The sequence below is a fragment of the Physella acuta genome, unplaced genomic scaffold, assembly GCF_028476545.2.
Source record: "Physella acuta isolate Inbredline_101_S28 unplaced genomic scaffold, ASM2847654v3 ptg000442l, whole genome shotgun sequence".
NCBI lineage: Eukaryota > Metazoa > Mollusca > Gastropoda > Physidae > Physella > Physella acuta.
Window position 1 is genome coordinate 119,149 of NW_026731961.1, and position 23,305 is coordinate 142,453.

A 23,305-nucleotide genomic window follows, 5' to 3' on the forward strand; every position below is an offset into this window, starting at 1 on the left:
TTTCAGTCGTCGCATTGGTAGTGTCGAATTCACAAATTATAAATTACTGAAAAGTAGAAAATAAAACAACTAAATGGCGGACACACGGTTAAATTTGAAATTAAAGTGGTGATTTTGGTTTTAGTTTCGGTTTGGGGAAAAAGACAAATTATTAAACTAGTACATGTTTTGTTTCTCCATCAATTAACATTTATCTTGTAAGTAATGTTTACACATGTTAATAAAGCAAGTCATTACCCCCCCCCCCCCCCCACACACACACCCCATTTCGTGTTTTTACTTTTAGTTGAATATATTTTGAACTTCAAGCAAAATGGATGTGTGTATGTTTTTTTTTTGTATTTTGTTTTGCTTTAATGCGATCAATCCCACCCCCAACTTCAAACGTTTAACGCTACCATGTATGGTCAAAGTAAATTTGAAACACACAATCTTTAAGACAATAAGATATTCGTTTGTGAACTTTATATGGTTTCAAATTCGCAAGAAAAATGTGGGAAACGTAAATTATGCGTTTTTTTTTCTAAAATCGTTTATCTTCAAAAATGGGGGGGGGGGGGGGATACTAATTAAAACACTGTATTGACCTCATTTGTAAAGTAGTAATTTAATACGATGTGGGTTTTTTATGTTTAACAATTTTAATTTACATAATTTTATATAAATCACAATATCATACTGTAATATCGATTTTTTCAACCTTTTTCTTTTATACTGTTTTCACTCAGAATAAACATTTACTTTATTGAAAACAAGTTAATAAAAAGTCTAGTGACAATTTAAGCGCAATTTCCTTATGTTATCCATAACAATTTTTAAATTTTTTGTGACCGAACGAAAGGATATTTTTTTGCGCTAAAAAAAGACAACTATATTAACCTATATCAACGGAAATAGTTTTACTTTAACGAGTAGGCCTACTCGATGCTCAGTTTAAAAAAAAAATATCATCCTAGGCCTACACGATGCTCAGTTTAAAAAAAAATATCATCCTAGGCCTACACGATGTTCAGTTTAAAAAAGTAGTAATTAATTTTTTGTGACCGAACGAAAGGATATTTATGAAAACTTTCTTCGGCAATATTATTCAAAATTATGACAGGAATCGATTGGTAAATGTTTCAAGTCGCTAAGTGGTCTAGTTGCCGAGATATGGGCCTAAAATCTGCATTTTTTCGAGGTTTTCTTGGCGTTGCGGGAAATCCAGGAAGGAATTCCGGGAAATTTTTTGGCCCACAATCATCCTCGGAACTTGCTTAACATATTTGCTTTTGGAACTAGGCATCGATATTGCTTCGTTGAGGAGGAGATACGACTTAAAGCTGCGGACACTCATCCATCCATTCATTCATTAATCCATCCAGAAATGACGAGTTAATAATCGCAATTGTCCGTATGGAAATTGCGCTAAAAAGTTCTTTAATTAAGAGAAAACGATGCATGACTAAATGACCATTTTTTAAAAATATAATTCTGTATCATTTACAGAAGGGACACAATTTTTAAATGCAAGGGAAATAACTTTAAATAATAACTCAAAATAAAAATAAATCGCACAACTCTTAACAAATACACAATTTCTATTACTCATTCACTAATAACTTGTATTCAATTATTCAGTAAGTAAATAATTGTGTACTAGTTGTAGATAAAAAAAAATACAACTTATATCATACTTTCACTTAGAAATAAAGACACATTAGCTTTATTTTAAGAATTGTAATTTAAGAAGTGTTAAAATTTGCTCAACCGCAGATGTGCCCTACTTACAGTTGATGCTATCTATTTCTGGATCCCTGAAAAAGGGACAAACGTACTTTTATTATTTAATGAGTGTATGTCAGTGGTCGGCAACATGCGGCTCTTTTGATGCCAAGAAGCGGCTTTCGATTTCCCAAACGCAAATATTAATAACGAGCCGACCCGCTGCGTATCATACGCCGCTATTTAGTTTTTTTTTTTTTCTACTTTTCAGTAATTTATAATTTGTTATTTGACAGTACCAATGCTGCCACTGAAAATATTTGCTTAAAAACACTAAACCCCCCTCCCCCCCCCCCACGTCAAAGCAGCCTCCTTTTAGTTACCTCCTCTAAGTTTAAAATCGTTTCAAACTAAATTATCTGCCCCTAATAGCCGTCACCAAACCGTCTCTATGATTGTAAAATGTAAACATCGTGACCACAGCTCACCAGACAACTTGGGGGTGGGGTAGGGGTGGTAGTGGTAGTGATAGAGAGAAAGAGAGGGGACTGCAAGGAGGCGCTTGCAGCTTGTTTTCTAACGGCTCCCAGAATAGAATTATATATATATACGAGCCGGCCCGCGGCATAACATACGCCGCTATTTAGTTGTTTCTAATTTTCAATAATTCATAATTTGTGAATTCGACAGTACCAACGCTGACACTGAAAATATTTCTTTAAAACACTATAAGTAGCTCGTTAAGGACCATAACCCCCCCCCCCCTTCCTCCCCCCCCCTCCCCTACGTTTAAAATCGTTGGCTCTGCTTGTAAACATTTAGAGTGAACACAGCTCACTAAAACCATGTAGGGGTGGGGAGGTAGGGAGAGCGTTTGCAGCTTGTTTTCTAACGGCTCGAAGAGGAGAATTATATATATAGATAGATAGATAATATTATTTTATTATATATATATATATATATATATATATATATATATATATATATATATATATATATATATATATATATATATATATATATATATATATATAAATACAAAATACGAACATAAGATACTCATTGCTGGCCTGTTCGGGATTTCAAAAAAGAAGTTTTTTTTTTCAATTAAAATAAATTAAAGCATCATGTTATGTGCGTAAGTGCATTAGTGTTTTTTTTTTGCCGATATGTAAGTGTTGGTGTTGGTGTGCCTAACATATTATGAGACTGTCACCACCTTTATATCTTTATTGTTTATTTATGTTTTATTTTATTTTTAAATTTAAATTTTTATTTTTTAATTTTACTCATATTTTGATATTAAAACAATCAAAACAGAAGTATGTGAACGTATGTCTAACTTATATACTAGCATGTAAGCGTTTTCCTACATTATGTTTACTTTACTAAGTCGGATGATTCACAATACATTTTACTTTACGTGTGCTTAAGTTAATTTTCGGTCTTGTACATACAGTTGTTTTTATAATAAGCGCTAATGACATTGACAAGGTTTACTAAAGTGACAGGATTTGTATGGTTGAAGTGGAAGAAATACGTGTTTAAATTTAGCCACTCTAACCATTTAACCGTATACATAGCCACTGAAACGATACAGTAGTTCAGATAGGTTAATGAGTGTTAATGTCCTTTTGCAAAATATTCGTAGACATGAAAGTAAAAACAAAAGCACACTCATGTATACACCAACAAATTTCATCTATACCATAGACAGCGCTATACATGTATCGCAATGACAGCCTATAAAGATAAAAAAGCAAATTTATACAGCAGCACTCTATATCCATACCTTTGGTTATCGACACGTATATACAGCTTGCGCTAACAGCCTGATTAATATAACACAACATCAACATTTAATATAAAACATACATAAAATATATTGCAGCTAATTATATCCTCATCATACCCCAATTTAATATTAGACAACTTACGAATATGGTATTAATTGAAACCCATTTCAATATACTGAATGGGACAAAATAATTTTAGCCTTTGGCTTGATATAGTTGAATCATCCTACCTAACAAGCCGTATGCTAGATTTCCAGTATTTAAGTTATTTTTACAAGGGTTCGGAATAAAGATATGACAATACCCTTGCCACTTGACATGTCTGACTCGACATGATGGCCCAAACATGTTGAGCCACAACATGGCAAATTATCTGTCCTCGTATTTGCCACGGTTATGTGACCGTTGTAGCGGGTTGTTGTAGTTTGGGTTGAACTTCACGCGGATGCTCCTAAATGTATTTCTTTATCAATTCATTGGCCAATGTATAGATTTGATGCAACTATTTACAATTTGATTTGTTAAAGCTCGCGGTATACAGTTACATTTCTTATACATTTATTCATCCAACACTAGAATTAACGATTTAATGGCATTTTAAAAAAAAAATATTGTTAATAAATGTTTCATGTGGACATCCAAAATGGCCCGAACCCCCCCCCCCACCCACCCCAATTGACACACGTCCACAAAAGTCGATTTTTTTAAGACCCTCCCCCCTCCCCCCAAAGTTTACGTCATAAACTGATATCCCCTACTACTGTCATGTTTGATACAATAATATCTAAACATGTACGAGATTACTTTTGTACATTGATCGGTATCATTTACAATGCTAATTATGAAAATCTTAACAAACTCACATTACATTACTTTAATTTCTAATGTTGAAATATTAATGAAAATACACAGGTTGACAGTAAATACATGTCTTGCAATCTTTCGTCCTGTTCTCAACGCTATAAAGATCAGTATTAGGGCATAATATGTCTAGTTTAATTTTGAAAAGGCGAGAACTACATTGACATGCAGGGGAAATAACAAAACCAAATAAATAGAACAAATAAAAATCGAAAACAAAGAACGAAATACACTATAGTTACTAATTTTTGTTTCTTTAATAACGTAAACAAAAGTACAGTTATTAGAAAAATGTGTATTATTTCTAGATGTAAAGAAAACCCTACTCGTAACTTTATTTCTCTTGACTAAGTGACACTTCAACTTTTTAAAAAATTATCGTTCTATTAGGATTGTTAAAACATGTATTCTGAATTATTATCTCAGGAAATATTTCTCGATCCTTTAAAGAAAGGACAAAGCATAAGCAGGCTACAAGTAAGAAAGAAATATTACTATTGTAAATCTGTATCAGTCGATGATGAAAACTGTAATACTAAAGCGAACACACAACTGACGCTATAAATTACGTGTCTGAGGCGGAAAAAAAAAAAAAAGCATAAGACCGCGCTAAAATATTGTCTCTCGATAATACTTAAGAGTCGCAAGCCGCTCATGAAAATTCTAATACTAAAGCGAACATACAAGGCAAACTGCCGATCCATGTACATAAGTAAGCTTCTATATTTTTAGATATTACATCTTAAACAATGTCAGCTACCTAAAATCTAAGTACACAAGACAAACTCGGATAGCAACACAATCTCCTCCACCAAACACATCAGCTATTTTCAATATCAACTCAGCTTTACAAAAAAACCTATGACCCCTACGCTTATACAGCTGTATAACTTGTATGGTTAACTAAATGACAGATGAATTAACATACTATTACATCCTGCCGCAATTTAAAATATAATTACACAACTTTTAAAATAATTCCTTACCATATAAGGATAAAGCGCTTGTTATCAAACGCCAGCATTGGACAAACCACATGTAATCAAAGATCCTATATAGACAAACACCTGTGATCAAAGACCCTGTATAGACAAAACACCTGTGATCAAAGACCCTATATGGACAAAACACCTGTGATCAAAGACCCTATATGGACAAAACACCTGTGATCAAAGCCGCACACACCGCTTGTGATAAAACACCCGTTGACAAACCACCTGTGATCAAAGACCCTCTGCCGTGAAAACACCTGTGGTCAAACCCCCTATGGTCAAACCCCCTATGGTCAAAGCCCCTATGGTCAAAGCCCCTATGGTCAAAGCCCCTATGGTCAAAGCCCCTCTGTGGTCAAACAACATATGGTTAATGCTTCTGTGGTCCAAAATGCGCGCACCCTTTACAGCATGGTGTTCATTTCCTACTCTTTGGCATACACTAGAGTTGCCGTATATATATATATATATATATATATATATATATATATATATATATATATACTTTGATGTTATATCACGATATGTTAAGCTATATTTTGTAATTACATTTACAATTTTATGCCATTCAAATTTTGATGGTTAAGCCCTATACGAAACGGATGTGTCATTTTAAAATACATTTTAATTAACTACTGCTTACAAACATTTTTTTTTTTAAAGTGTGGTCTCCTTTCCAACAAAGCTTTAGAGAAAAATGGGGTGATACAAGCGAGTTACTTCTCGGAGGCGGTGACAAAACGAAATTACCTCCCATGTCAATTTTGTTTCTTGTTTTTATTTGCAGGGGAAATAATGTATTTATAATTTTTTTTATTTTTAAATTCTAGATTGTAACTGATAACAGAAAAATCTCGAGTTCGGATTCCGTGTATGACTCGGTAGGTCGGAGTCTACTCAGCTCTGTCTGTTGGGTACCTGAATTATGCTAGACAACGTCAACGTAAAGACGGATCATCACAGAGCTGGTTAAATTATTCCTTCAACAGCTGAGATCAAAGAGACAGATGAGCTCTACTACATTACCCACATAGACAGTCAGGTCCCATAACTTGGTAGAAACACGTATATGAGCTAATAAATATCAACAAAAATAATTTGTCCACCTAACTGCCTTCTTATTAAAAAAACTGATTGCTTACTTACACACCCTCTAAGCATTCAGTCTAAACAAACTTTGATCAGTTAAAAAAAAAAAAAAAAACATTTAAAATTTCAAGACGCCTATGCATTCAATCTAAACAAACTTTGTTGATTTGAAATCGATAATATTTAAAACAATGTTTCATTTGTTTGTAAACTGTTCATCTCTAGAAAAAGTGTTACTCCGCCCCATGTAAATATGAAGAAAGAACCTGTAAGGGAGAAAACTTATGTCAGTTGTTTAGAATAACTACTAAATAAGTAATTAATTAAATACTCTAAATAAATATCTTTCTTAAAAAATAATATTTTGACGTTTAAAATGTTGTTATTTATTTATGTTTAATCTTTAAACTGTTGCATAATTATTGTCAAAAAAAATGGTTATATTATATTAAAAGAAACACTAACTTTATTTTGAAAGTTACACTATAATTAAAAAATTGCTCGCCGCTTAAACATGTTTGCATTGGAGGTAACAATTATTTCTGGCTCCCCTTTGAAAGGGAAAATTAAAAATATAAATTCCGTTTCTCTATTGTTTTTGAATGGTTCTTATATAATTAACCTGACTCTAACTGCTCTAAGACCTCCATGTAGTTGCTATCTTAATCTCTACTTGTATTGTCACTATCACATATCTACAGGCAACATGACTGTGTTTGCTTATATAACATACGGAGCAAACTGTCTACCTTCCATTGAGCTAGGTGAGGAGGGTGTGTGTATCACCCTCTATGTCAACCATTGAGCTGGGTGAGGAGGGTGTGTGTATCACCCTCTATGTCAACCATTGAGTTGGGTGAGGAGGGTGTGTGTATCACCCTCTATGTCAACCATTGAGTTGGGTGAGGAGGATGTGTGTATCACTCTCTATATCAACCATTGAGGAGGGTGTGTGTATCACCCTCTATGTCAACCATTGTGCTGGGTGTGGAGGGTGTGTGTATCACCCTCTATGTCAACCATTGAGTTGGGTGTGGAGGGTGTGTGTATCACCCTCTATGTCAACCATTGAGCTGGATGAGGAGGATGTGTGTATCACTCTCTATGTCAACCATTGAGCTGGGTAAGGAGGATGTGTGTATCACCCTCTATGTCAACCATTGAGGAGGGTGTGTGTATCACCCTCTATGTCAACCATTGAGCTGGGTGAGGAGGGTGTGTGTATCACCCTCTATGTCAACCATTGAGCTGGGTGAGGAGGGTGTGTGTATCACCCTCTATGTCAACCATTGAGTTGGGTGAGGAGGGTGTGTGTATCAACCTCTATGTAAACCATTGAGCTGGGTGAGGAGGGTGTGTGTATCACCCTCTATGTCAACCATTGAGCTGGATGAGGAGGATGTGTGTATCACCCTCTATGTAAACCATTGAGCTGGGTGAGGAGGGTGTGTGTATCACCATCTATGTCAACCATTGAGGAGGGTGTGTGTATCACCATCTATGTCAACCATTGAGGAGGGTGTATGTATCACCCTCTATGTAAACCATTGAGCTGGGTGAGGAGGGTGTGTGTATCACCCTCTATGTCAACCATTGAGGAGGGTGTGTGTATCACCCTCTATGTCAACCACCAAGTTGTGTGGACGACAGAGCAACAATCCTATGCCCAGTTGTCTCCTTTGTTAACTTTTAAAACGGCGAAGGCTTGTTCTGGTTGGCCTACAGAAAATATTACTTCCACTAGGCCTAATATGTTTTTGTTCAGGTGTCGCCTGTGTCAACTGTGTTAGCGTTAGAATGTTGTATGATGATACATAGGTTGGATTGTTTCCCCTCTTGTCGAGGGTCTTATAGAGCGCATTTATTCAGTTTAAAACGGTACATGCTACTGCTGGTCTAGATCAGGGGTCTCCAAACTACGGCCCGCGGGCCGGATGCGGCCCGCGAAGTCCTCTCATCCGGCCCGCGGAGATCTTTTTGTCCTAGGAAAAATCGTTTGTTAGTGATGGCTGAGGAACTTTGCCCAGAAAAATCAAAGACATGCCTAGAAGAAACTGGCCCCCGAATTGAAATTTGATAGTTAATGCGGCCCTCGGATTGAAAAGTTTGGAGACCCCTGGTCTAGATGAAAACGTAGTTAGAACCCCTGAACAAGATGTGAGAAATGATGATGAATGTGTAACAATTAGCGGACAGCAATGGCGTCGTTACAACCAGTAACAATCTTTATATTAAAATGGTAATTAACCTCATAAATTACATAGTTTTTCAAATCGTATTATTATTGTATCAGGTAACGTAATAAAATGGCTCCACGTTTAAAACATTGTCATCTGTATAGATTAGGTGGTACAACATTAGGCAATAGGCAAGTCATCTGTAAAGATTAGGTAGTACAACATTAGGCAATAGGCAAGTTACTCGCTTGAATCAACCCATTTTTCTCTAAAGCTTTGTTGGAAAGGAGACCATACTTTTAAAAAAGTGCTTGTAAGCAGTAGTTAATTAAAATGTATTTTAAAATGACACATCCGTTTTGTATTAGGGCTTAACCTTCAATTTTGAATGGCATACTTTAAAACTTTGGTCACAATTATTAAAAAAATACATTTCGGATCCCTAATAAATGGAGCAAGTATTTAAAAGGAGCTACTACAAACGTTGTGTACCGGTATAGGTATTACAATCGTATAATGACTTTTCATAATGCTACAATGAGAAAAACGTTAATAAAAGATCATTATTGTCATATACGCACACTGTGACATCAACCTTAAAACAACACAAAATTACTAATTAAAAAAAACATGTTTGTATACAATGAAATAAAATTAACAATATAGAAACCTAAAAAAAACTTCTAGTTAACCGTTTTAACATCTCATACATCTGGTATATAATGATTTTCGAGGTTTTATGTATTATTAAAACATTTACAAAACCCTTTGTGAACAAACAATAGATTTTTAATAAAGTGTTATTAAAAATGGTAGTCCTATAAAAAATCTATTTTCAAAGAAACAGTTAACCTAAAATAAGATTTTAAATCTACATTTACTTATTTTTTTGCATTATAACAACAAGGCGTGGCCAAGGCGGTAGAGCGCTTCGATGCTAACCCTCTCTTCTTATATATATATATATATATATATATATATATATATATATATATATATATATATATATATATATATATATATATATATAAATTGATATATAGTATTCGTTAATTTTCCCTGAAGGTACAGGTTAGCTCATGTTGATGTTCGAATATATCTGCTAGGTATGATACTCTCTCCAACCACTCTATGTCGTTTATAGTATATGTCTAGTTTCCTTTGCACTTCCAAGAACAATTTGATTTCAGAATTCAATCTAAAAACACGATTCACAATATTTCGTTTGACAGCCAGCGTACTGCACTGTAGAAAAGAGGAACCTCCTGAAATTTATTAATGTCTTAATGCAAACGGCATTCGGGCAAGTATCTTTCCGGTCCAATAGGTCGGAATAGGCCCACACCCGTGGAGACGCAAAGCTTTGCTGGTGTAGAGTTATAGTATCTGATAAAATATATTGGCTGGCAAAGATTTATATATATATATATATATATATATATATATATATATATATATATATATATATATATATATATATATTATATATATATATATATATATATATATATATATGTGTGTGTGTGTGTGTGTGTGTGTGAATATATTTATATTTACTTTAGTGGTTTGGTCCTATGTATGTCGTTTTTCCCCTGTCGATATTTCTATAACTTCATCCGTTAACCTCACGTACTCCTCCACAATCTACCCTCACAAACCTGGGCTGCCAATTAATTACAATCGATTACTGCATTAATCGTCGGATTAGCAGTTTAATATAAATAATTAACAACTTAATAGCGCTGTCTTGAACATCAGGGATTGTGGGTTGAATTCTCACTACAAGGGAATGGGAGGTTGGGGATAATCGTCCTTCACTAGCTACTGATAGTGTTTTAAAGCAAAATACTTTCACTTGTAGCATTGGAAGTGTCGAATTCACAAATTATGAATTACTGAAAAGTAGTAAATAAAACAACTAGTGAACACACGGTTAAATTTGAAATTAAAGTGGTGATTTTGGTTTTGGTTTCGGTTTAGGGAAAAAGACAAACTATTAAACTAGCACAAGTTTTGTTTCTCCATCAACGGACATTTATCTTGTAAGTAATGTTTACACATGTTAATAAAGCAAGTCATCAACCCCCCCCCCCCCCCCCCCCCCACACACACACACCCCATTTCGTAAGTTTTTACTTTTAGTTGAATCTATTTTGAACTACAAGTAAAATGGATGTGTGTATGTTTTTTGTATTTTTTTTTTGCTTTAGTGTGAACAATCCCACCCCCAACTTCAAACGTGTAACGCTACCATGTATGGTCAAAGTAAATTTGAAACCCACAATCTTTAAGACAATAAGATATTCGTTTGTGAACTTAATTTGGTTTCAAATTTGCAAGAAAAATGTGGGAAACCTAAATTATGCGTTTTTTTTTCTAAAATCGTTTATCTTAAAAAAAAGGGGGGGGGGATACTAATTAAAACACTGTATTGATCTCATTTGTAAAGTAGTAATTTAATACGATGTGGGTTTTTTATGTTTCACAATTTTAATTTACATAATTTTATATAAATCACAATATCATACGGTAATATCGATTTTTTTCAACCTTTTTTCTTTTATACAGTTTTCACTCAGAATAAACATTTACTTTATTGAAAAAAAGTTCTTTAATTAAGAGAAAACGATGCATGACTAAACGACCATTTTTAAAAAATATAATTCTGTATCCTTTACAGAAGGGACACAATTTTTAAATGTAAGGGAAATAACTTACATAATAACTCAAAATAAAAATAAATCGAACAACTTTAACAAAATACACCATTTCTATTACTCATTTACTAACAACATGCATGTAATTATTCAAAAAGCAAATAATTGTGTAATAGTTAGTGATAAAAAGAAAATACAACTTATACCATACTTTCACTTAGAAATAGTGACACATTGGCTTTATTTTAAGAATTATAATTTAAGAAGTGTTAAAATGTGCATAGCTACCTAAGTCAATTTTTCTGTTGTAGGATATTTCTGGATCCCCTAAAAAGGGACAAAAGTACTTTTGATGAGTGTATGTTCGGGGTCGGCAACATGCGGCTTCCTTGATGCCAAGATTTGGCTCTCGAGTTCTCATACGCAAATATAAATAATAATATTATTTTATTTTCTAAATTCAATAAATATTATTCTGCAACCATATCAAAACGAACGATATAATAATAGATATAAACAATACACGCTATTCTTTTAGAATATTTAGTTACTCCTTATTTCAATGAACTTCCTATTAACGTGTCCATCCAAAATTGAAAACATTCTACATCATGGTGGCTATCATTTGTTGGTAAACGTGGATTGTTTCGAAAAACATTACTTGTTTTTGTTGAAGACACGGAACAAATCTGAAAACTAATATCGTGAAGAAACCAAAGCTACTGTTAACATGAATCACTTCAGCATAAATATCACCAAAAAGAAGGAAGTTTTCGCTGAGAGATTTGACCATTTCAAAATAGATGGCGTTCATAGTAAATGCTCTCAAAAAAAAAATTGAGATAAGCATAGAACCATTAGGAATTGATGTTGGTTCGCTTCAAATGCAATCGCTGGATTTGAAAACCAAATATTTGTGGGGTTGTAAATTCAAGAACTCAAGAGCGAGTTGTAAGAGTTGGAGGTTTAGAAAAGCATGCATGTTACACTTCACAAGTACACAGTTCTAAAGGAAAAATATCGCCAGTTGAGGCACTTATATGTGACGCATGTGACGCACCCATCCCGCCTACAGCCCAATCAAACAACTCGAGTTTGATAACGCAAAATTGTGATTTTTTTTCCCATTACTGATTGTCCAACTACATATTCGTTGTATATACCAAAGTACCTTAAATGCTAGAAATGTAAAACAAATAAATACAAACATAAAATTTATATTGTGTTTTTGCATCTCTAAGCTTTGTATTTTCGGTTTTTAATTCGTTTTGCTGTATTTTTTTTGTTGATGTATCGTTCTAATGAGAATGTTATCAACTAGACATGTTTATGTGTACACTTAAGTAAAAAGTTTTCATGTTTAAAAACACATACATACAGAAATACACACATATGGGGCAAGAATGCAAAACTGGGCTTTTTGATTCATTACATTCTATCGTCAAACTTAGTTTCTTTTTCATTACCGCAATTGGCTATTGTAAAATTTACAAAGACGAAAGACACGAGTAAATATCCTTTCTTTAAGATAAGGACAGAAAAATGCTGAAGTCGACATTAATACCCAACATACACAAGTGTACTCTATGAACCCAATTTGTTGTTATCTAAAACCAAACTACCTACCATACCATACATGCAAACACCATTTGTGCATTTAAACAATATTTTTAATCAAGCTTAATAAAACATAAAATACGAGCCGACCCGCGGCGTATCATACGCCGCTATTTAGTTGTTTTATTTTCTACTTTTCAGTAATTCATAATTTGTGAATTCGACAGTACCAATGCTGCCACTGAAAATATTTGCTTTAAAACACTACCCCCCCCCTTTCCCCTAACCCTAACCCTACCCCCCCCCCCCCCCCCCCCCGTGAAAGCAGCCTTCTCTTAGTTACCTCTTGTAAGTTTAAAATCGTTTCAAAATAAATTACCTGCCCCTTATAGCCGTCACTAAACCCGGCTCTACGATTTGTAAACATTTAGCGTGACCACAGCTCACAATACCATGTGGGGGTGGGGTGGGGTTAGTAGTGATAGTGATAGAGAGAAAGAGAGGGGACTGCAAGGATGCGCTTGCAGCTTGTTTTCTAGAGCCTCCCAGAAGAGAATTATATATACGAGCCGACCCGCGGTGTATCATACGCCGCTATTTAGTTGTTGTTTTTTCTACTTTTCAGTAATTCATAATTTGTGAATTCGACTGTACCAATGCTGCCACTGAAAATATTTGCTTTAAAACACAAAACCCCCCTTCCCACCCCATCCCCGTGAAAGCAGCCTCCTCTTAGTTACCTCCTCTAAGTTTAAAATCGTTTCAAACTAAATTATCTGCCCCTAATAGCCGTCACCAAACCCGGCTTGTAAACATTTAGCGTGAACACCGCTCACCAGACCATGTGAGGGGTGGGGGGTAGCGATAGAGAGACAAAGAAGGGACTGCAAGACACGCTTGCAGCTTGTTTTCTAACGTCTCCCAGAATAGATATATATAGATAGATAGGTGACAGCTCTTGCCTAATGACATTCATTTTTTTCCCACATAAATTGACTTCGTACAGACTTGACAATAAAGTGGCTCCACAAAAATAAAAGTATTACACGTCGCCTCACAAGAAACTGAACGATACCGATTTATTAGATTAATTTGTCCCTTTTTAAAGGGAGCCAAAATTTTTCTAGATTCTATATTTTTTTGTAATCATATTGATAATTTTAAAGAATTACCTTTATATTAAAATTAGTCTTAAGATAAAGCTAAAGTTTTCTCTTTTTAAATTTTTATTAAATATTCAATATGATTAAAAAAAGCATATTTAACTTTACATTATTGCAGTTTGTCATAATTGTGTTTATAAATAATTATAGAATTAATATATATCTTTGGGAAATTGTCTTAATTATTTATTCATTTATTTTTAGTGATCAATTTTTATAAGTTGTATCCCTTATCTAGTTTTTCCCAAATACAAAGGGGAAGTAATACATTTTGTCAAGGCCACGCCTTGCGTAAACGCAGATGTGAGTTGCTTATTCAGTTTTAGACTATTGTCTTCATTTTAAATTAAACTGAGAAACAATGAATTGATACGTAAACACATTTGATAACATTTTTGTTCTATGCTGGTAGAGCTACAACAACCTATTTTTTCGAGGTCTCATTCTAGCAAAATGATCAATTGCGTCTTTTAAATCAACATCAAAATTGTATAGCCATTTAATCGTAATCAGGGCGTAGCTGGACAACATGTATTCGTTCATAATAGAACGTGTGCATGTTTTTTTTTTTTTTTAAGTTAGCACGGATGCAGGATCTTTTTGCTCTGCACTGCTCATTGGTAAAGTCATAAATATACGATAGAAAGTTGACATGTTTTAATACATGGAACGCCTGGTTAACAAGGAACAAACTCAAGTAATGCAAGGACTAGATTCTGTGTTACGGGTGTATCACAAAACGAAACAAAAGGATCAGCAGTATTAAAAATGTATATCAATTATAGCATTAAGTTTGACTGGCACTGTTCTGTAAATAACAAAAAGATATAGCTATCCAAACAATGGTTTTTGTTTTTTGTTTTTTTTAAATACAAAATATAGCCCTAGTCAAATTTAATATATATCTAGATTTAGTAAAAGAAAATAATAAATAATATACAGTTTCTACTGTTTCATATACTTTGTAATCGTAATCACTATGGCTAAAACTTGCATAATACCATTACTTCATCGTGATGATAATGCTGATCGTGTCGAAATTTCCCCACCGCTATGCAGTTCGCCCATAAGTAAATTTAAATAGAGGTGCCACATCAGGTGTTGGTATGCGTATTGTTATTTTTTAAAATTAATTAAACGATTCAAACTTTATACATAAGTATTTATTTGTGAAGAGGTATGTATACTATTCTAATTCAATTGTTTTTAATCAAATACATTATACAGTGGGCTTTAACGTAAGTCCCCTCTTGTCAAGTGGTTCTACCCGTAGATATTTTTAAACATTGCGATTGATCTTAATGCTTATTTTTAGAATTAGGGATCAAGACAGCTGTTAATAAACTGTTGTAAACGTAGACGCTCCATATGTGGTATCATGTTTTTAACACTAGTCTAGTGCTATTTGCTTAACTGCTGCATGCAAATAAATCTTGTGATTTACATCGTAGTGCCGACCAAAAATGCATTTCTGACACATATCATTGCTTAAAACTTTGAGTTTAAAAAGTTTCCAAATATGCTCCACTTTGCTGAAAATGACTGTGCAATAGCCTAATTTGTGATAAAATGTAATTTGAAAGAATAGGGCTTATTCGCGTAAGTTAAGTTTCTTAAGTTACCCTTTTATTTTCCATACAATTATAGTGTCTAAATAGCTGAGATGATAGTGTAATTGAAACCATGCGGGTGGTACGGATTCGATACACAGAGAGTCAATCTTAAATATTTTTGTTTCAAATTGTTTGTTTTTTTATATGTGAATGATAAAGTTGCCTATCGGGACTTGGCGGGTCACGTTGCGGGTGAAGTAGAGTTTACCTGTTTTTGAAGGGATAGTGTGGTAAGCCCCATGCTCTGCCGAAATAGGTGTTTTTAAAAGACAAAAGCAACATAACTACCATTGAACAGCCGGATTTTTAACGAAGTATTTTAAGTCTCTTAATCTTAACTTTTCTCATAGGTATTAGTAGTCTATGTTATTTTAAAGAAATATAAACATAGACAGTACATAAAACAAAACCCCCTTTTTTTCATAATCCTAAGGATGTTTACTCCAATGCTCTTGATCGATAATATATTTCTTTTCCTAAGTATCCGATAATGAATTTTTTAAAAGCTGAATTACAATTCATTTCATTACTCTCTTTCGGTATAGTTACATACATTTTCTTCTCTACCGTTTCTTCCCCTTTCACCTCCGAACGAAATTGAAAAAAGTAGTTCATACAAATGTATAGAAAAAACAGTATCCGCGACTATTTCCCCCTCCCTCCACGCACACACAACCCACACACCCTCCTCCAGACAGTTTTACACGCCGCTACGCGGAGATAAATATCTAATAGAAAAACCGGGTAGCCTTTTGTAAAGAGAAGAGAGCTAAAAGACACCAGAATAGCCCGTGTAACGGGTACCGATGGCTAGCGTTTTACATAACGGACTAACGGTGTACATCTCTGGTTAAAAAACTTCAGTCGCCCATTGGAGATGGCTGCTACTCGTATAGTTAAAACAGGAAATGAACGCTTTAAGTGTAGTCGAATAAATCTCGATGTAGCTGACGAATAGCAGGCGAGTTTCCATAGTCTTAAGCGGCAACTACACAAACCCTCACACTCACACCAATGCTCACCTGAGTAGGTTAAAACACATTAAATGACGTAACCAGGTAGTGTTAGACCTGGTGCCGTGGTTCATGGTGTTACCCCATCCTAAGGGTGCCGTGGTTCATGGTGTTACCCCATCACCAGGGTGCCGTGGTTCATGGTGTTACCCTATCCCCAGGGTGCCGTGGTTCATGGTGTTACCCCATCCCCAGGGTGTCGTGGTTCATGGTGTTACCCCATCCCCAGGGTGACGTGGTTCATGGTGTTACCCCATCCCTAGGGTGCCGTGGTTTATGGTGTTTCCCCATCACCAGGGTGCCGTGGTTCATGGTGTTACCCTATCCCCGGGGTGATGTGGTTCATGGTGTTACCCCATCCCTATGGTGTCGTGGTTCAGGGTGTTACCCCATCCCCAGGGTGCCGTGGTTCATGGTGTTACCCCATCCCCAGGTTGCCGTGGTTCATGGTGTTACCCCATCCCCATGGTGCCGTGGTTCATGGTGTTACCCCATCCCCAGGGTGCCGTGGTTCATGGTGTTATCCCATCCCCCGGGTGCCGTGGTTCATGGTGTTACCCCATCCCCAGGGTGCCGTGGTTCATGGTGTTACCCCATCCTCAGGGTGCCGTGGTTCATGGTGTTACCCCATCCCCAGGGTGCCGTGGTTCATGGTGTTACCCCATCCCCAGGGTGCCGTGGTTCATGGTGTTACCTTATCCCCAGGCATGTGTTACCTGTTGACTTAGATACAGATTGCTCTTACTGAGAAGGTAGGTAATGCCGGGTTACATTGTCTTGTGTCCACCTGTACTTGGTAACGTTCTATTTTTAAACACATTCTACCAGCCATTATTTATTTTATTGTTAGAAATGTTCACAACACTACATCATCAACCTCACGATGTGTCTATGTAAGGAGATATCTTAAAACTTTGATTCAGTGCCAGTCTTGCGTAGATCAACTTTTATATACGTAAAACAATGTACATCATTTTTCTTAAATATACTGAACTATAGATATGTATACCACTGTCACTCAAACCTCTAAAGACTGAACTTTTCTCTATAAATAACTTTCTCCGACTGATCTTTTAACTAATGAAGAGGACACCACACACGACTAAAATTATGTGCGCTTAAAACCTAATCAGTAGATTATGATCTCATTAAGATATTTATCTGCTAAACCGAAAAGTCTCGAGTTCGAACCCTCGGGCAGATGAGGCTCGTTAGCTGGGGACAGCCACTCTTCTATTAGAGACAACTCCAAAATTAAACAACTGCTGCCTTGTAGTTTGTTCTTGGTTAGACAAAGGCTATGGAAGCAAATCCAAAAAGAAAAGCAGGCTGAAATCGGAGTCAATGGCCTCAATGGCGCATAACCAGTTGACACGTAACGCTTAATTGTCCTGGAGGTGTAGTCGAGTCGGCAAAAAGCTCATGGTTGATAAATTCGAACAAAGTCTCGAGTTCAAACCTTCTGGCAGATAAATCTCGATCCCCTTCAACACTAAAAATTAAGAACGAAGAAAAAGAAGAGGGGGTGGTGTCGCAGTTATGGTGTAACGAGTTTGGTGATAAGGTATCACAACAACGATGTAATACGGAAGTGGTGTCGTAGTTATGGTGTAACGAGTTTGGTGATAAGGTATCACAACAACGATGTAATACGGAAGTGGTGTCGTAGTTATGGTGTAACGAGTTTGGTGATAAGGTATCACAACAACGATGTAATACGGAAGTGGTGTCGTATTTATGGTGTAACGAGTTTGGTGATAAGGTATTGAAGAGTGATTGGCTACAGCTTTGTAGTGACATGCTACGGTGAGACTTTGTTCGTTGGGAGTAGCACTTGAAGAGGTGAGGTGGCATTGTAGTGTTGAAACGTTGACTAGTCTTGAGTATTAGAGGGTAGTGTAACCGTAATTTGAGAGTTGTGTAATCGTGAGTTGAGAGTATCGAGTTGATCGTATATCTTAGATGTCATACGTTTTATTGTAGTAATCGAATTTTTTTACTCATTAAAGTCTATTGTCAAAATTAGTTTCGTGTTCATTACCGCAAAAAAAACGTTGTAAAATTCATAAAGAAGAAAGACAAGAGCAAATACCATTTCTAAAAGAGAATGAAGTCGATATAATACCCAAAACACAAGTGTACTGTTTATTTAAATATTTGTGTTCAAGCTTAATAAAACAAATATAATGTTTAGTGGTATGTTTCCACACCAAACCTAACGAAGCTGTTTATTTTATTTTGTCCCTTACATAAGGGATCCAGAAATATACAAAGGTGATGAACTACAATCTGCATTAAACAAATTTTAACACTACTTAAATAATTATTCTTAAAATAAAGATAATGTTTATTAATTATAAGTGAAAATAAGGTACACGTTGTATTTTATTCTATCCATAACTATAAACAACTTTTTGCCTACAGAATAATTGAATACATCTTATAAGTAAAACACTAATAAACATGGTGCATTTTTTTATGAGTTGTTCGATTCGTATTTGTTTGAGCTATTTTGTTAATATTCCCCTTGTATTTAAAAATTGTGTCCCTTCAGTAAGGGATACAGAATTAATATTAAATATGGCCTTTTCGTGTAGTTATTTTTTAATAAAGTAAATGTTTATTCAGAGTGAAAACGATATATAAGATAAAGGTTGAAACAATCGATATTACTGCACGAAATTGTGATTTATATTAAATTATGTAAATTAAAATTTTGAAACATAAAAAAATAACATTGTAATATATTACTACTTTCCCAATGAAATGTGTACTGCGTTTTAATTAGCTTTGAACTTTTTTGAATAAATCAATTATTTTTAAACGATTAATTTACTTTTCCCAAATTTTCTTGCAATTTTTCAATTAAATAAAGTTCACAAACATTAAATAATGTTGTTTTCTGTTGGTGATTTTAATGTATTAAAATAAACGAAGTGTCTACTCGGAAGAAGATTTTTCTCCCCAACGTCTCCACTTAGTCGGCAAAAGATAGCTCTGCGAGGGTTAGGGCTAGAATGAGGGTTAGGGGTAAGATTAGGGTTAGGGATAGGATTAGGGCTAGGTTTACGATTAGGGATAGGATTAGGGATAGGATTAGGGGTAGGGTTAGGATTAGGGTTGGTTTTAGGGTTCTGCGGTTGTAAACACACGCATGCGCAGTACCATCGAAAACATCGCCGCGAAGGCAAGTCGTAGTTTCTCTCCATTTCTCTCCATATTCCGGCTAGCATCGGCCTAAAATAAAACTAAGGTTGTTTAAATCAAAGAGCGAAATCACGGAAACAACATATTGAGCGGTCGCTCACCCTTTACTTCAACTACCTAGACTTTCTACTATCTCACATAGTTCATTCATAACATGATAGAGAGTAAAGTGTTATTTTTAACATCATTTATCATATATATATATATATATATATATATATATATATATATATATATATATATATATATATATATATATATATATATATATATATATATATATATATATATATATATATATATATATCAATAATAAAGTATCTACAATACTGGCATTTAACTTGTACAAACTATCCTACAGTACTCACACTATTCTACCGTAGACTTCTAGGACAAAATGGAGGCCACCGAATTGACGAGAATTGTTCTTACATATTGTAGACATAAATTTAAAAAATGAAATGTTATATATATGTTAACTTCATAGCGGCCGTAAAAAAATAGTAAAAAATATAATCTTAGGTTAAGCCTAAGCAGGGCCAGCGCTACCTATAAGTATAAGGCGAACTAGGCGGTCGCCTAGGGCGCTATCCATAGTAATCGCGATTACTTTTTCTAATTACAGATTTTTTTTAATAAAAAAAACTATAGAAAATGTTATATAAAATAACGAACTATCGATTTTGCGCCCCATCCCTAAATTAGGCCTATATATATTTATTCGCATTAATAAAAATGCGCCCACATTTGGAAAGATCGGTGCGCTTTTTACCAGTCACTCTGCATTTTTATTTTAGTATCAAATATTTTAATGTAAAACATATCTATGTTCTTTACTTCGACTGTATATAATTCAGAAATAAGCGTTTTTTTTTAAACATCTGCCACATTTGGCGCCCCCTTTGGGTCCACGCCTATGGCGCCTTCCCATATAACATGTTGGACTCACCAACACTTACATATAACATGTTGGACTCACCAACACTTACATATAACATGTTGGACTCACCAACACTTACATATAACATGTTGGACTCACCAACACTTAAATATAACATGTTGGACTCACCAACACTTACATATAACATGTTGGACTCACCAACACTTACATATAACATGTTGGACTCACCAACACTTACATATAACATGTTGGACTCACCAACACTTACATATAACATGTTGGACTCACCAACACTTACATATAACATGTTGGACTCACCAACACTTACATATAACATGTTGGACTCACCAACACTTACATATAACATGTTGGACTCACCAACACTTACATATAACATGTTGGACTCACCAACACTTACATATAACATGTTGGACTCACCAACACTTACATATAACATGTTGGACTCACCAACACTTACATATAACATGTTGGACTCACCAACACTTACATATAACATGTTGGACTCACCAACACTTACATATAACATGTTGGACTCACCAACACTTACATATAACATGTTGGACTCACCAACACTTACATATAACATGTTGGACTCACCAACACTTACATATAACATGTTAGACTCACCAACACTTATTTTCTAAGAAATGTTATTTAATTCTTACTTTCAATTATTGAACAATCGCATTAGCTTCGATTTAAAATTATTTATCAAGTTCAGTTGACTTGCTCTCAACCCCAAGAACATTAATTTGCTTCTGGACATTTCTGGATCTTAGTTTGTCAACTTTACGTGGTAAAAAAAATTGCTAGAAAAACATTTTAAAAAAACACTTTTACTTCAAAAAGGCGAATATTTAAATTTAAAAATTAATGCAACATGATTCGAAATGTAGATGATGCAGTACAGAGTTTTTTTTAAAAATATTTTACCATTTTGATTTACATAATTTTATAGAAATCACCAAATCGTGCAGTAATATCGATTATTTATAGATTTATATTATATATTTTTTTCACACAGAATAAAGAAACAAGATTTATTTAAATTATAGTTATTTTAGAAAGTAACAACGATACTTAACTACATGGTGATTTCTGGATTCATTACAGAAGGTACACAATTCTTAATTCAAGGGACATAATTTAACAAAATAATTGAAACCATTAAGAATCTAACAACTCAGAACAGAATTCACCATATATTTTACTGTTTAACTTCTTAAATGCATACAATTAAACATTTTTTTTAAATGTGTCTAGTATTAGATTTTGTCTAAAAAGTACAACTTGTAACTTATTTTAAATTAGGAGCTGGACACTTTACCTTTTTGTTTTAAGAATCATTATATAAATATAGTTTAATTTTGTTTAAAGTCATTCTATTCTGAGTCTGATCTTTATTTTTTGGCTCCCATTAGACAAGGGATATATATATAATCAACTAAAACAGGGATTGGTCACCTGCTGCTCGCGAGCCGCATGCGGCTCATTTGATTTCAAGTTGCGGCTCTCCTGTTCCATGCACAAATATTACGAATTGTATTATTTCATTTACAAAACTCATAAAAATATTATACTGTAAAAAAAAAAACTTAAACATAATTAAAACACTCATCAATATTCGGCCAAGTGAAATGGTTTAAAATTATGAGTCAATAATTAACTTAGTGCAAAAGTTTAACACTGATTTAACTTTTAATACATGAAGGTTAACATAGAGTAATGAACACAGCAGCAAAGTTTTTAACTCAGTCAGAGTAGCCTGAAATGGGCGACTGGTCTCCAGGGCGGCGTGGTCACATTTGCTCACACACGGACCTCTGTAGCGTCTAGGCTTTAGCCCCAAGCGCGTAGACTATGTGGTAACTAGCAGATTTTTTTTTTTAAAAGTTGGAGCAGCGAATCGCTTAAAAAAAATATACAGCCCCCAGTGAGGATTGAACTCACGACCCCTGGTTTACAAGACCAATGCTCTAGCCACTGAGCTATGGAGGCGGGCGATAACGGTTATTTATACTTACTTTAAATCCTCCGTTCTTGTGTTCAAAATCCGTGGATTAAAGCCTGGCGAGGGGATAAAGTGGGATCATAAAGGTGGGGCTCGAGGGTCTAAACTTCAACATGTGTGTATTGATCCCCTGTATCACAGTACACGTCAGTCTTTGTAAACATCCTAGTCACTGTATTGTCTACTCGTCTCCTGTTGTACATAAACCTGTGACTGGTGTTCGCTTGGTGCGCAATACTTTTTTCTATGAGATTCTATTCTATTTTAAAAAGTTTAAGTATTTAAAATGGATAAAAAATCATAACTATATCCCGAGTTCCCATCCCCTGTTGTTTTATATAAGAATATTCGAGAAAGTTTAGGGGAGATTACTCCCGGTTTATTAATGCACATTGAACTGCAATTTTTGGATCCCATCAAATGGGACTATAAATAAAATCGAGAACCAGCTTGTCGTTAAAATCTTCAGTCAGCAACCATCTCTCTGTTAGTGTTTTAACTGACGGGTTGGTTTTGTCTTGTGTCTCTGTTTACTCACTGGTA

The 23,305-nt window shown here is 34.7% G+C and overlaps 1 non-coding gene across 1 annotated transcript; it reads right to left on the bottom strand.

The window, feature by feature from the left end:
- Positions 1-22,676: 22,676 nt before the first annotated feature.
- Positions 22,677-22,749, bottom strand: Trnat-ugu (transfer RNA threonine (anticodon UGU)). Its single transcript has one exon. It is a non-coding gene; the product is annotated as a tRNA-Thr (tRNA).
- Positions 22,750-23,305: the final 556 nt, after the last annotated feature.